General features: G+C 34.2%; 1 protein-coding gene and 1 pseudogene across 4 annotated transcripts in view; both read right to left on the bottom strand.

Annotated features, from left to right (window-relative positions):
* LOC110998605 (protein tramtrack, beta isoform) overlaps window positions 1-13552 on the bottom strand; it is a 297133-nt gene that overhangs the window by 203737 nt on the left and 79844 nt on the right. The window lies entirely within an intron of this gene.
* On the bottom strand, window positions 4699-7756 carry LOC110999345 (annotated as a pseudogene).

Here is a 13552-nt window from a genome sequence, read left to right as displayed (position 1 = left end):
TAAACCGACACTGCAAATCTCGATTTTTGGAAATGTGTGATTTTAAAATCAAATGCGTAAAGCAATATGACGTCGCTCATATTTGGAGTTTTTCCACGTTTCAAATTTGTTTAAATCACCCACTATCGAGACAGCGTGTCAAATGCTGTGATACACTTGTTGCAAACCGCGGCGTCTTTGTCGGTAAATTATCAAATATGTAGGTATATAATACACCGACCGACCAACAGTTTATTCGCAGAACGTCACATTTTCCCAATCAACCTTGAACCATATTTCTCTAATGATAAAGTTGAAAATTTGATAACGCCCAAATCTCAGTTTGTCCGAACTGCAAGACGCAAGAGTATTGCAGGCTTAAGTATTGTCTTGCTCAAGTCTTGCAGGCTTCAGTCTTGGTATTGGTCTTGCTACGATAAGGCGGTCTTGGTATTGGTATTGGTCTTGCAAAAATGCAAGAACAAGACCAAGACTGCAAGACCAAGACCGATTTTGGGCAACACTAGTACAAGTAAACAGTTATACTAACGTAATGGTCATTACCAGTCTTAGTGTTATATAACGCTTACATACTGTTCCTGTGTTCGAGATACCGCACTTGCAATATTTCTTAGGCCTATAAACAAGAGTTTGTACTTATTTTCTCAAACTGAAGTATTATTTAATGTTTAAAGAACTTTATTTTCTCATTACAAAACAGAAATATTTTATTTACATGAGAAACTTAATATTAATATTTATATATTATATACGAGCGAGATACACGTCGCCATTAGCCGTAATAATTTTAGTCAGCTATGTTAATTCTAACATGCATCTTTAATGCCTTTTTGAATTTGTCAAACACTCCAATATTGCGAATTTGAGATGGTAATTGGTTAAATAATTGCACACCCTCATACCTAATAGATTTCTTCAAATAATTAGTACGCGGCTTCGGTAAGATAAGCAAACTCGCTCGACGAGTATTGCGTGTCGTTGTGTGTTTGATTTTTTTAAACGACAAGCAACTATGGATAGAGTTATTTAAAATTTTTTTTATCAAAATACAGGTGCTATATACATACAGTTGTTTAATTGTCATAATTTTGGTTTCTTGGTAGATTTTATTAGTCGGTGTTAAAAAATTGTATCTAAATAATGATTTTATTAATTTATTTTGTAGTGTTTGTAAGTTAGAAATTATGTTTTTACATGCCGTACCCCATATTTCAATTAGATATATGAAATGTGGCTTGACTAAACAATTATAAATTAAATGACGTACGGATTGAGGAATACATTTTGATATTGACCAAAATCTGCCTATAAGTGATTTTAGTTTGGTAATTATGTGTGATATATGAAAGTTCCACTTTAAATATGTATCTATTCTAAGACCCAGATATTTTTCCCATTTTTTGTTAGTGATTTCAACGTCTTGAACTTTTAACGGTTGAAACATAGGAATGATTTTATTTTTTGCTCTGAATATTACATAAGATGTTTTTGAGATATTTATGGTTAGCAGATTTTGTTGAAACCAAGAATATAGAGAATTTAGGTCTGACTGAGCTCGAGCAACCATAGTCTGGATATTTATACCGAAATAAAATAAGCAGGTGTCATCAGCGTAGAGAGTGATTTGGCCATGTAAACCGAGCTCGTGAACGTTATTTAAATAGTATTTCCGAACCAACTCTACTTAGGATCCTTCAAGAAAAGAGCGTACCAATTCTTAAAAGGCCGGCAACGCACTCACTAGCGCTCTGGCATTGAAAGTGTCCATGGGCGGCGGTATCACTTAACATCAGATGAGCCTCCTGGCCATTTGCCCCCTGTTCTATAAAAAAAAACGTTAATCTCTTAATAGTGTTACTAACATAACACAAAAGTTAACTTAGGACTGCAGATATCTCAAGTACCATGACGGCTTCTGGTACCTGAGATATCTGCTACTTCATGTTTTGTATGCCATGAAATGATTATTAAAAACCATTCTTCATTTACCTGATTCGATACAAAAAGCGCATGCATTTATGCAGCGCATATTAATAAAGTAAACATAATATTTATTTTATTATTAAATGCGTAGTCGTAGGGGTAAAAGTACTTAAATAATTTAAAAAGAATTATGTAGAAAATAAAAATCGATTATTCAAAGCTTAATACCAATTTTTCACTTTAATTTATTTTGGAACACGTACTGCTAAAGACAAAAGAGCTTAACTACACTGGAAATAAATTTTTATTATATAAATCGAAAATTAAAATAGCAACCGTCTTTAATGATATACTTGCTGGGTATATGCTTGTGTGCAAAGCGATATGTTTCCATTTTACCAGAGTCATCCAAAACGAATCGAGAACGACAGTAACGTTTAGTACACCTCCATACCTTTTGATTTTCGTTCGCATAAAACGTGTATCCATTTACAACAGCTGCAATCTTTCCCGTAGGTCTTATGTAATAGTATACTGAAAAAAAAAACTCTGTATTACTGATTTCTTCTCTTTTATAGCCTATACTATGGAGCTCTGTTTTTAGTTGTTGTATTGTTTCTCAAGTACTGATCTGTACTACATCTACAACAACTGCTTCATCGTATAGTAGATCAAATATAGATGGCGATACTGATGATAAAAACTTTTTATGTGATAAATAATCGACTTAAGAAAATAAACTTCTAATACACATAGAATCAAATGTAGTTATTCTGAAAAATAGTTTTTTTTTTAATTTAACAAAAAGATATCATCGATTCAGTTGAACTATCAGAATGTTAACGAGTATTGTCATCTTCATCACTCCTGTTTATGCTTTGAGTGAAATATTCCTTTTGATTTTTCAGGTACTTTTAAAAAGAAAAAGGGTGTTAATTGAACCCGTATTCTTCTATAGTTCACTTCTCTTCAGAATCGAAATTGTTTACTATGTTTAGAAAGGTTAATTGGTAAAAGTAAATCGTAATATCACTTTCTTTAGCCATTATATAGTAATAAACAAAATTGACAAAAATTAAACAATTGTACAGTTTTACTTAAAAAAAAATATAATAAGATAAGAAAAAAATATTTTATACGCAATCACATAATGACAAAATTCAAACAACAATACAATTCTACTGCATTTACCATGGAGAGTGTTCAGAGGAGTTGTTCGGTTTAATATCTGCAGCTGTTTCATCGGACGTCGAGGCAGAATACGAAATTCTATCCGTATCACCTCGACGTCCATCGTTCCACAACTGAGCGTTTTCTAAGGCAGTTTTTGCCGCGCATCACCAATATGTGGAACCAGCTGTCCACTGAAGTGTTACTAAACCATTTCAACTTAGAGCCCTTTAAGAAAAGAGCGTACCGATTCTTGAAAGGCCGCCAACGCACTTGCGAGCCTTCTGGCAATATGAGTGTCCATGGGCGGCGATATCACTTAACCTCACGTGAGCCTCCTGCCCGTTTACCTTATTATTAAATAAAAATAATCATAATAAACTACTTTAGGTTTTTATAAACGAAATTAAAGTATATTTAAGCCTAAAGTCGATAGTACACTCCCTTATTAATTATAAACTTTGCGGGTGGATGTGTGTGTGTAAAGTTGCTTTTTCGAATTATTGTCTTGTCTTTTGTAGTAGTGAAGCGGGCATTGCACTTTTTACTTCGCGAGCAGTACCAGGGTATGGAAGAATTGCGACGTTCGTCTGGATAAAAACAATAACCATTCACTAGTGCTATATTCTTTTGGTTTTGATTTACAACATACGTCACTGAAACATAAAACGAAGTTACATAATCACAATCACATAGTAAAAAAGGTAGGCGAATTATTAACGTATTTTTCCTCACAAATTTATAATAATTTATATCGAGAAATAATCAGAGGAGTTGTTCGGATGAATACCTGCGCCTGATCATCGCATGTCAAGATTGTATACGAAATTCCACTCGACGTTCGTCGTTCCAAAACTTCATCCAAAATAAACCGACAATGATGTTTCGTACACCTTAATTCTTAAAATGCCGGCAACGCACTCGCGAGCCCTCTAGCATCGAGAGTGTCCATGGGCGGCGTCACTTAACGTCAGGTGAGCCTCCTGCCCGTTTGCTCCTGTTCTATAAAAAAATACTCTAGGACTTTTGATTGAGGTTCGAAAACGTGTATCTATTCACAACAGCTGCATACTATGTTTTGAATAGTTTAAAAATAAAAGTAAGTCTTAAAATCACAACTTTATGCCATTATATACTATAACTTTGAGGAAACATATTGTATACATTTTTTTATATTGTTAGAATTACCTTGAACCCAACCTCCTTAGGTTTGATTCGTAGCGAGATCTGCCAAACAGAAATAAGGCAGGAAAAGCGGCAGGGGATATCGAAAATAAAACAGAATTATCGTAAAAGCACTGATTTTTTTTATTTACAGATGATTGTCTTGGAAACATGTTACGCAAAGGTCTTGGTTGCATTTCTCGCAATATTTTTTAGCCCCTTTCCGTTACACGATGTATAAGGTCATTATTGATTGGTGCCAATCACCCACCGCGACACCCGCAGATGTACTCAGGCCCGCACGGTATAGTACGTTTAACACGTTTGCTGCGACAGTAACTTCTCAATACTTTCCGTTCCTTCGGTACACGGCCTATACACCTGGTAACAAAACATCAATTGTGGCGGCGCAAGGCTTATAGACCCTGTAAAATTTAAGAAACTTAAATCGTTTTTTGGGCTTCATTTTAAAATATATATGTTTTTTTTGCTCGTAATATTAATAATAATGAATTAATTGACATACACCTGAAGGCGTTCGTTAACAACTTGTTTAGTTTAAAAATTATAGCTAATGTCAAAATACAAGGCTTATTCACCCTGTGCCGCACTGAATAAGGGTTGTCTAGTGCGTATGTTAAGGATGTGAAATAGAAATATCGATAGGTGTAATTAAGTTTTAATAGGTATAGGTAATGTAACAAAAGCAAACATAATTTAATGTTTTTCAATAAAACATGGGTAGCAAAAGTTTTTTTTGCACTGAACACATTTAGTTAAAATTTTTTTTACTTTTTTGTCAGCTTGGCGACTGGTTAAAAAGGTTCGGAGTTTTGCGTAACATCCGACACAATTCCTCTTCTTATCACCTTTTGTTGTAAAAGTGTGTTTGTCAACTTTTCGTGCGGGATCTGAAAAGATAAATTTATAAATTTATTATTATTATTTGTAATTGTAAGTGTGTGCACGTGCGAGCGTGGATGCGTGAATTTACCTGAATCATTGTCAAAGCCCTTTTTTGTAAAATCTTTGATAATTTCCTCCACGAATTGTAGTTTAGATATTTTATTCCCATCATTAATTAAATTATACACAATCCAGGCATTAACAAGAGCTGTACCAAATAATAACTCCATTATTATTTTCCTCCACCACTTCAATCCTTTTTTTAATGTTGTGTAGTAGGAGGACATTTGGTCGCTGAAATCAATTCCTTTTTTAGTCTTATTGTACATGAGCACACATTCTGGTTTCCTAACAGTTTCATCAGAGCCTCGTTTTTTTTTCCTGTATCTATTAGCTTATCGTCGTGATTTCTGCAGGTAGTTAGCATTAAAACTTGTCTTTTATCAACCCATTTTAATACTTTAACTCCGTTTTTATTCATTTTTCCTATAACCTCGCCCTTCTTTATCTTTGATAGAGTAACTGTCTTTGGCAAATGCTTTCTTCTTACGTTTAAAGTTCCACATATAAAGGTCTTTTGTAATAGGAGTTTTTCTGCTAGATTCAATGAAGTATAGTAATTATCTACTATAACGGTTCTCCCTTCACCTGTTAGATTTTTTATCAAACGCAGCACTACATTTTGGCTGTGATCGACTTCTCTTTTTTCGCCTTTTTTACCTGTATAAACTTCTATTTGGTAAGTATAACCTTCGGGATTGCAAAGCTTATAGAGTTTTACGCCATACCGATGAGACTTATTTTTTATATATTGGCGGAAACCTAATCGACCTCTCCAGGGTATCATTGTTTCATCAATGACTACAAATTTACCCGGTTTTAATATCTGCTGAAACTTTTCTATAATCTTTGTAAACATATCTCTGATTTTATGTAGTTTGTCAGTTTTATCATAATTCGATATATCACTGACATGCCAGAATTTGAGGAGCAGTAAAAATCGGTCTCTGCTAATTGCCGAACTAATAAATTCGTTTCTGTATAATTTATTCTTGCTCCAATACAAGTTTATCTGAGGAACCTTATTCAATCCCATTGCCATTAAAACTGCCATAAATGTTTTCATTTCCTGAAAACTAGTATCACTCCACTGTTTCATGCGTGATTTACGTTTTAAATTTCTTTGATTGGTTTGTAAATAATTTTGTGCGTAATTATTTGTATGAGACACCATTTCGTAAATCATGTCGTCTGTTACAAATAACTTATATAAATCTTCAGGAGATTTTGCGAACGTGGGTACCTTCAAAGCATTATGTTCCACAAATTCGTCAAAATTGACGGGACTTTCAGAAATATCCTCCCACTCATCTTTATCGTTTTTATTGGTTTGGCAGCCACGCAGTGTTTCTCCCGTGTCTAAAGTTTCATTTTCTATGTCTTGATTTCTATCTTCAGAAGATAATTCAAGTTCTATTCCTGCAAAATCTTTTAATGAATGATGGCTCTCTGAATCAGTTGTTTCATCATTAGAAAGACCATGATCTTCATCACTATCGCTATCACATAAATTTTCAACACTATCCCCATCACTTGAAACAGATGAATTGAAAGTACTTGGTGTTTTATTAGGAAATGATCTATTTTTCTCTATGGCCGTCTTCTCATTACTAGAAATACTATCTTGGTCAATAGAATCTAACGACTTAAAACTTGGTATTTTTTTGGAATTCGTTCTGTTTTGAGCTATGTCCTTTTCGTCGTAACTAATTCTATCTTCGTTTATAATGTGAGACGATTTGAAGATGACTGGCAGTTTATTATTTCTATTTAGTTTTTTTGCTTTTATATTTTCCGGAATGTTTTCGATAGAAACAGAAACTTCAAAATTGACACTATTTCTTTCAGATTTGGTATCTGAATTTTCAGATTGAGCGTATTTTGATGTAAAATTTGGATTTTTTCTATTTTGTTGAGGTGTTTTAAGAAGTTCATTTATTTTATCTTCAGTAAGCGATATTTCAAAGTCCAGTAAATTAGAACATGATATTTCTGATAAAGAACCAGCTCTGCTCTCCTGACGTAAATGTGGAAAGTCCAATAATGGTAAACATGGAATTGAAGAACTTTTATTTTTTTGAAGTTGTTGACTTGAATGAGAAGGGGAAAATGTAACATTCTGTAACATATGACATGTCGGGAATTACGCCCCGACTACATCGGTAATATTTTTATTAACAATATTCATGGGCGAGCCGGGGCGCAATTCCCCGCGAGACCCGCTCTTTCTGTTTTATTTGCCGCCTTTATATATACAACTATTTTTTCACAGAACCGTTCCAGGCACGGTCTGTGCTTTATTAATATGTCCTGTAGGCCGTTACGGTCTACAGTCATCTGTATTTGTTGCTCCAGGTCGTGCCTGGACGATGCGAATATAGGGCAGTGTAGAAGCACATGTTCCACTGTTTGCTCTTCATTACTGCAGGCACATGTTGGGCTTGTCCTAATTTTAAATCTGTGCAAGTAATATGCAAAGGCTCCGTGCCCTGTTAGAATTTGCGCCATCTGGGGTGTGAAACGCTTCTCTTTTACCAATAATAATATCAGTGAAATATAAAGTCCCTGGACACTATGGCAGGGGAGTAGAGTGAAAATTATTTAAAAAAAAAAAAAAAAAAAACATATGACATGTTTTGTTGGTACTGGGACTAACAAAAATCATTTCTTTCGATTGTTTGTGTCCACTAGGGGACACCAAATTATTGGTATTCTTTATAAGCCCTGTTGTCTTATTTGTAATGATTATAGAGTTAGCATGTTTATTTATGACACGTTTTTGTTTAATAGGGGTTTGATTTTTTGTTGACAAATTATCAGTTAGTAAATTTTCAGTGGTGTTAGCGGTCGTTATTTCTACAGGATCAACTTTTTTAAAACGTTTCATTGGAAATATTTCTTCATCACTAGACGTTTCAACATCTTTTATAGTAGACTTATTATCACTTGGTGGTGGACTCTGAAATAAGAGTATTACTTTTAAAGAATAGTATTTAAAAAGCTTCATTTCACAACTATTACATCTGGACTACACGAGAAACGTAATTAAGTAAGTAAAATAAAAAGTAATCATGACTTACCTGTACTCTGATAAATCAACCTATAATTAGATTTAACTTTCCCTTCATCACTGTCCTCGCAAACATCATATAATATACTTTTTCGGCACCGTTTTGTTGATCTTGACGCCATACCGACACGTGCGTTTCTCACGATTGCAAGCCAACACTAGTCGCGCGAAGCTTACGCGGGGTGCGGTACCAGGTAAGCGGGGTACAAGGTGCTTCGACCTGGTATCGCATTATGATGAAATTTTAATTCTTCCGTGCGGTACCAGGCATAAGAACCCGGTATTAAGGTAGGTACACAATTGGATTCTATTTTAATAATACATCTTAGATATATATTCAACTATTTCCTACCCCGAACCAACTTAAAGTTAGGCCTTCCGCGCGACAAGGAAGTCTATACTTTTCTTAGCCGCGCTGTAAGCGTAGACGTATACAAGGTGTTTAGAACCTGGTTTCGCACTCAACGTGTTAATCGTGTTCGTTTGATAACACCCGTGCGGTAACCTAAGTAACCTCGGTGCGGCTTTGTATACCGGTGGGGTTTGACTTCGTACTCGTTTGTCAAGACGGCTCGACGTAACGCTGGTACCGCCTCGATCCACGCACCCCTGCTAGTGCGTAATTGTAGATGTTGTCTTGAAATGAAACTGCGGCTTGTTCTTGTTTCTTGCTTCGCCGATTATTCGTGGATCACAGCTCGTTGTCACGGGATAAAGGAACGAGCCCGATTCTCTACGCGCGTCTGCACCGTGTCAAGTCTGAACCGAGACTGCCCCGAGACTCGCCCGCGCCGAGCTTAAGTACTACGCAAGTATACCGCGACGAGAGCTACGCTTACATACATTTGCGCCGGTATACCGCGTCGAGAGCTGTGACCCTTTTATTCGGCTATTTATTTATTTAATATATTTACATTCATAACTGAACCATATTTCTCACTTAAATCTGTATACATATTTTGTCTAACTTATAACTCTTAACACTCGCACTTAATTTCTATTTATAGAGTTACAATTTTCAAACCTAACTTATAATATATTTATATTTCTATTTATGAGTCGCCAACAATCATTTTTAATTAAGTGAAAATATTTTAAGGGTGTGTCCCAATCATCAAACTAAACAACTTTCCCCTGTAAACATGGGTCCAATTGTAGTTTTTACTTCAAAAAACAATATAATATAGGCCTACTGTAAGGGATTGCAAAATTATTTTAAAGATAATTAGAAATACCTAAAGATATGAACAAAATATTTAATTACATGCAATCACAAATTTCAAACAACAAAAGAGTAAGTAAGAGTAAATAGTAGGAAAACACATAACATTAAGTCATATATTTGTATAATAACCAATGCTGATCATATACGAAACGAATCTACACACTGAGTCTATGGTATCCATTTATATAACAATACATACACAGGTAATTTGTAATTAAATAGCTAAACTTTTATATAAATCCCATTTCTTATTACATATGACGGTGCTTCGTGTGAGTGATTAAAGTTTCCGGTTATCATAACATTACTTTTCGTGTTAAGTATGAATCTGGACTTGCAGTGTCCCCATCGGGTGCATCTCCATGTATGTGTTCTAGAACTTTGCACTCCACAGTAGAAAGAATAGCCATTATATATAGCCAAACGCTTCCCAGACATATTGTTAACGAAGATCACTGTTAATACAAAAATAAAATTTTATAATACAACTATCGTAATTAACAAGTAATACTATTATTTCCGTAAATAAAACGCCTGATGTGTAGAGAATACTATATAATAGTTTTATATTTTAACATACAATGTTGATCAGTACCAGATAATCTAGATTGATCAATTCGAAGGCTCGATCCTTCTATTTATAAGTTCATAAAGAATAATCTAAACAGTTTGCACTACATTGCTTTTGTACTGACTGTACGCCGCAATGGAACAAGAGGGTAATTTTTTATGTCAAGCTGGGTATTTCAAATACCCTCATAATAGTAACTCATGGATGATTGTGTTCATTTTTGAGACATAGGATCTCGTCCTCAAATGTGTAAACAACAGCATTACACTGACTGTTATGTCTCACGCAGCGCCATCTTGTTTTAAAGCTTCTGGTGTAGTGGAGACCAAAGAGGAATTTTCCAATTTGCATACATTTACGTCCGTTCTCCTTAGTTCTGATGGTAAATGAAACTGAAATAGTATATAGTCAAGTTGTAATATATTTTACTTGTTTTAAAAAAGCACAGTTACTCTCTAAAATTCAAATAAATGGCTCAATAATTTCCTGCATTTTTTTATAGAACAGGGGGCAAACGGGCAGGAGGCTCATCTGATGATAAGTAATACCGCCGCCCATGGACATTCAATGCCAGAGTATGCCAAGAAGTAGTACGCTCTCTTCTTAAATGACCCTAAGTTGAATTCGGAAATACTTTAGTAAGCAGCTGTTTCCACATACTGATGGTAAAAACGCGGCAAAAACTGCCTTGGAAAATTCTCAGTTGTGGGACGACAGACGTTGATGTGATACGGTTGGAATTTTGTATTCTGCCTCGACGTCCGATGATGAAACTCAGCTGAAGGTATTAATCCGAACAACTCCTCTGAACACTCTCTATGGTAAGTGCGGATTTATAATTTGGCAGTATTTCGTTAGCACAAATTAAAATAGCATGTCCTATTCTATAATGAAATCTGTATAGCTGTAGCTATACGGAGTAAGCCCATGGGGACAATATAAAAATACTATATGTTAATGTATTATTTATTACTTAATTAACATAAAATTATTAAAATTATCAGTTTTGAAGAATCATAAAGCCTAAATTATTAAAATTCAATTGCCTTACAATAAAAAAGTGATGTATTTATGTCCAAAACATAATCTTTTTAAAATAAATACCTTAAAAATACCGTTATATACCCAGAAATGTATATCTTAATATATATATTTCTTGTGTGCGTGTGTATGTGACTGAACTCCTCCTAAACGACTGGACCGATTTAGACGAAATTTTTTGTGTGTGTTCAAGGGGATCTGGGAATGGTTTAGATTCACAATTTTGTCCGCTGGACAATGTTTTTTTAATTAATTTTCAATGTATTAGTTGTTGTTGATTTTGGAATGTTTTACATTGGATCCGACAGACGGCGCTACCATCGCAGTGTCAAATTTTAAATAATATTCGAATTTTAATTTTAGTATGTCCCGAAATTTAAAAAAAGTTTTGTTATCATTGTGTTATATCGTGTGTGACCATGTGCTGGATCGTTAGATATTGTCATAACATTTGAATAATAATTTTCATCAAAATGGCTTATTAAAAATTGAAATTTTGAAATTAAAGACGTGTAGACACGACAACGTCTGTCGGATCCGCTAGTTTTCTATAAAATCATCACTCACTAAATAAGAAAACAAGCCATAAAGTTGCCGGCCTTTTTATGAATTGGTACACTCTTTCTTAATGAACCCTAACTCGACCTGGTTCGGCAATGCTTCCGCCGGCAACTGGTTCCACATGCGCAGCAAAATCTGCCCTAAATACGGTTATTAAAAACAAAATGACACGGTAGCAATTTTGTATTCTGCCTTGACATCCGATGATGATTCTATAAGGCACATACATACTGACTGAACATTACACTTCAATAAAAACGAACACGCGTACATTATAAATACACTATATACACAAAAAAAAAATAAACATGTTTACAATAATATAGATTATTTAAGAAGAACATAATATCTGCCATCGGAAAGTTTATGAAGGATGGGTGTAGCGTGATTATGTTCACCAACAATTTTGGTTACTATATTTTCAGATGTCGTGAGAACCGTGACTTTGCAGCCCGCGTGGTATTTCGCACAATACCACCGGTACATTCTGTTCCTTGCACTTTGCTGTCTGTTATAAGTGTACCTTTCAAAGAGAAGCATCACACCTCGACTGGTATTTATTATCTGTCCTAAAAAAATAATTGTGATTAATAGAACTATTTTGTTTTGAAATTTTATATGTATTTGTATGCAGTTATAATTTTTTTATGTTATCAAATAGTTTAAATAGATCTTTCTCACTCGTATTATCAAATCGGATGTACCTGTATTTGACCTGTACTTGTATAGAATAATAATTGTATATTAATTTATATAATTGATTTTTAATCATTTATAACTTAAAAAAACATACATAAACAAACAACTATAATAAAGATCATGAGACATTTGGTATTTTTTGAATATAACAAAACATATAATTGTGGATGGTCCAATTCTAAATATTTGTGGAAGTTTAGGAAAAGTTGACACGGTGGGGAATTTTCCAATAAAAACTATTTCTTGCTGAGAAATATTTGACGTCTATTATCTTTTTAGAAAGAAAAATCTGTCACTTGGTTGTCATACATTTAAAAATATGCCTTCAGAAATGTGTAAGAGGTCCGATCTCTTTGGTCTATTTCGAAAACTTTGTATTTAGTTTTACCAGAAATATATACGATTTGGTAATACGAACTATACGCCTCAAACTTCCGAAATTCCAAATCTATCCTTAAATTTCGCCAGCCAAGCAGGACTGGCGCGAAATGTTTTATTATTATTAAAAACTTTATTTAAATAAAGTGCTTTTGAACGAATAGCATTGTTCTTTAAAGTGACTCCATCTTCTTTTTTCTGTTGATACCAATTAAAAAGAGCACTCTCAAGCAATGTATTTCGACCATTCGTCAAATTTTTCCGTGTTTTCGCCTTATGTTTCACTTGAGTAGCGAAGTTATGAATCTGCGCTCTCTTCCTTTTGATATCATAGATTGTGGATCGTCCCAAATTATATTCATTTGCCAAAGCACACTGTTTCTCACCGTTATCTAGTCTCTTCAATATTTCAAGTTTCACATCTAAGCTCGGCGTACTGTGTTTTCTGACTGGCGCTGTAGATCCTTTGGCAAATGCAATTTCATTTATCATCTCTGAAAGTTACAATGGTTAGTAATAGCGTAGAAATCAATGTTCTCTGATCGCTGGCCCTAGAGTGAATTTGACAGAGTCTGATAACAGTTTGACATATCAACTGTCATTTTGAATCATCTTCGAACATCTCCTTGTATCCGAATTTGAGTCTCAAATTCAAATATACCTACATTTGGTATTTAATAAACTCAAATTAGATATTTAAAAAGATTTGACAATAAAAGTGTTTATTAAAACAATACATCGATACAACATTAATAATGTAAATAGACATGATTGAAATTTTATT

The sequence above is a fragment of the Pieris rapae genome, chromosome 8 (assembly GCF_905147795.1).
Source record: "Pieris rapae chromosome 8, ilPieRapa1.1, whole genome shotgun sequence".
NCBI classification, from domain to species: domain Eukaryota; kingdom Metazoa; phylum Arthropoda; class Insecta; order Lepidoptera; family Pieridae; genus Pieris; species Pieris rapae.
The sequence above is the reverse complement of the archived record's forward strand: the minus strand, read 5'-3'. Positions and strand labels throughout refer to the sequence as shown.